The sequence below is a fragment of the Panthera uncia genome (genome assembly GCF_023721935.1).
Source record: "Panthera uncia isolate 11264 chromosome B2 unlocalized genomic scaffold, Puncia_PCG_1.0 HiC_scaffold_25, whole genome shotgun sequence".
Classification (NCBI taxonomy): domain Eukaryota; kingdom Metazoa; phylum Chordata; class Mammalia; order Carnivora; family Felidae; genus Panthera; species Panthera uncia.
The window spans coordinates 22,479,981-22,482,679 of NW_026057581.1; positions in this window are offsets into that span (position 1 = coordinate 22,479,981).

Sequence of the window (2,699 nt, forward strand, 5' to 3'; positions counted from 1 at the left end):
TCAGGCTATAGAGTAATACCTTAACCTTAGGCTGTAGCCTCCGGGCTCATCCCCCTGCTCTCAGCACATCCTGTGTGTCACTCAGTATCTAACACAATGGCTTGTACTCACGGTGTTTATTGAATAATTTATGGACTAAAGTCATCATAAAATGCTGGTTTCTGGTTCTGTTGTCTATAAATGTGCAGAATGAAGCCTATGCTCTATATTTCTGGCTTTTAATGTCTTCTACACTCTGGCCCTACCTGTCTTTCTTCTCACTTTCCCATCACATTTCTGCACTGACTCCCTTTTCCCTCCCACCAGATCTACTTACTGTTCCTTAAACTCACACGGAAAGTTCAGACCTCACTGCCTTTGTTCATATGCTTCTGGATTCCTCTACAACTATCCTGATCTTAAAAAGCCCTCAAGACCCCCTTAAGGTTTTCCCCCTTCACAAACCTCTCTTGTAACACACAACCTAGTTTTCTTTCATTCCTAATCTTGTTTCCCTAAATGTCTTCCTTTTAAAAACTCATAAATTGTGTTATTCATTAATCCACTTTGGAATTAATCATCCTTGTACTGTAAGCAAAATTTATGATTACCTTGTCTTATAATATGACGTCCACATCCAAACATGTGTCCTGGGCTCATTTGGTTGAATTGGAAATAGACCAGACTGGGTGCTGTTGAATTCTTGTACTGAGTCCAATGTTGTGCAGAATGTATATAAGCTGTGAGCATGGCGGCATGCATCAGTCTTCAAGGATTGGGAATAGCAGGAGTTGGGCCTTCTTCATAGATGGTGAAGTACCATCCCAGAGCCCAGAACATCTAGGATGGAACCTTGCGAATGGCAAGTACTTATGTTGTGCTAGTAGACTGATAAACACCACAGATCTGAACACTTTAACAGCCATGTTTTTCTTCTCTATCCCTGTCTAAAAATCAGAAGCATCAACATAAATGCAATGTAAATTCAATGCACATTACATATGTAACCCAGATGTTAGTTGGGGAACCCTGACCCTTAAGAATTAAATGGGATTGCCTTTTTATTCTACAAATTATGGGAAGTCTAATGCCTTCTCTGAGATTTATGCAAGTTTTGGGGGGGCTTACCTACTCAAAGTCACCTCTGGTTCCAAATCTCATCACCCCATGCTCCTGTGACCCTGATCCAGATAGGGGAATTCAGGCTTTTTGTTAATTTTCCCAAACTCTCTGCTCTCAGAGAGGAAACAAAACACAACAAAACAAAACCCACCAAGGCTTTTGCCTGGGTAGCTGATTTTACCAAAGATTTGAGGAGACAGAATAATTTTTGTTCTACAGAGGTATTATATTAAAAAGTTAATTGCTCAAGTGTTTCACTACTTGTAATGCTTCTGGAAGCCTCTCCAGAGTTTGACTTTCTGGCCCTTTCCTCCCATCCTCCCCTTAGTTTTCTGTAGATGATATGACTAGTTCCTGTAATCTTTCCTGAGTCAGTGTTTCTTGGGGGCCTTTGGTGAATGCAGTGACCTCCTGCTAGAGATGTTGGTGATGCTGTCACAACTTACTTCCTACATAGTAAAATTTGCAGCTTTCTTAGTCAATCCAAAACTTAACATCATCCAGACTTTCCAGTTTCACCAATGTGCATCGTCATGAGAACTGAGGTCAACACCCACCTTCTGCTCACACAGGGCCTTGTGCGCATACGGTGGAGTCATGGAAGTTACATGCAGGCATAATTGGCCCCATTTACCACCCCAGAGCACCCCTATGTCCCCCATTAAGGTCTTATATAAAAATGAGGTACAGTGATTTTCCCTCCATTATACATATGAAAATCATTTGTCATAAGTCACTAGCAGACTCAGCTGCTACTTCTTAGGGTGGGAAATTCTCTTTGTCACCCTCTCATTTGTAGTTAAATATCCATGGATTGGTGGTAGAAGAGAGAAGATATCTGCAAAACAGTAGGGAGCTTTTTGTGTGTGTGAGGTCACTGTCCCTTGCTGTATGTACTGCAGTTTGAACAATGAAACTGGGTCAGTGAAAATTAAACCAACCAGGGCCGTCCCTAATTCTGTGAGGCTATTTTTCCTACCTATTCTCTCATATATTGATTTCTTGCTGCAAGACACTTCTCTGTTATATTTTCAAGAGTCCAAGGATGCTGCCCAACTGTGGCATTGTGAGAGAAGGGACAGAGCTCAGTGACAGGCTGACAATAGGAGAAAAGCCCTCAGGACTCAGGGAGGTGATGTCATTGGGAGGCAGATAAAGGCATCGCTTGTGTCTGGGATGGGTCCAGAGGGGAGGGAAAGGAATCCAGGCTGACAGAGTCTCAAAATGGGTGCTCATCCACTTAGAGCCGGGGTGAGGCGGGGGACAACTAAATACATCTCCCCACAGACAGACCAGAGAAATTGCTCCTGTCAGTCCCAGAAGAGGAGGGACCAGAGGGGTATGGGGGAGTCCCCCGGAAGTGGAGAGACAGAGGGAGCGGTTCAACCTGGTGAGTAGGTGATGTGAGAATCTGAGCCCAGAAGAAAGAGAGGAGAGCGGGAGGCAGGAAAATGGCTTTGTGCAGCCAGTGCTACCAGTTCCTAGGGACTGGGCCATGACAGACCCTTTGCCTTCTCCCCAGAGAAGACCTGCCTCCTTTTCCACATTTAAGGAATCCTTATCAGTTTCTTGGGAATAGGTGGCTGGCACATTGTCCC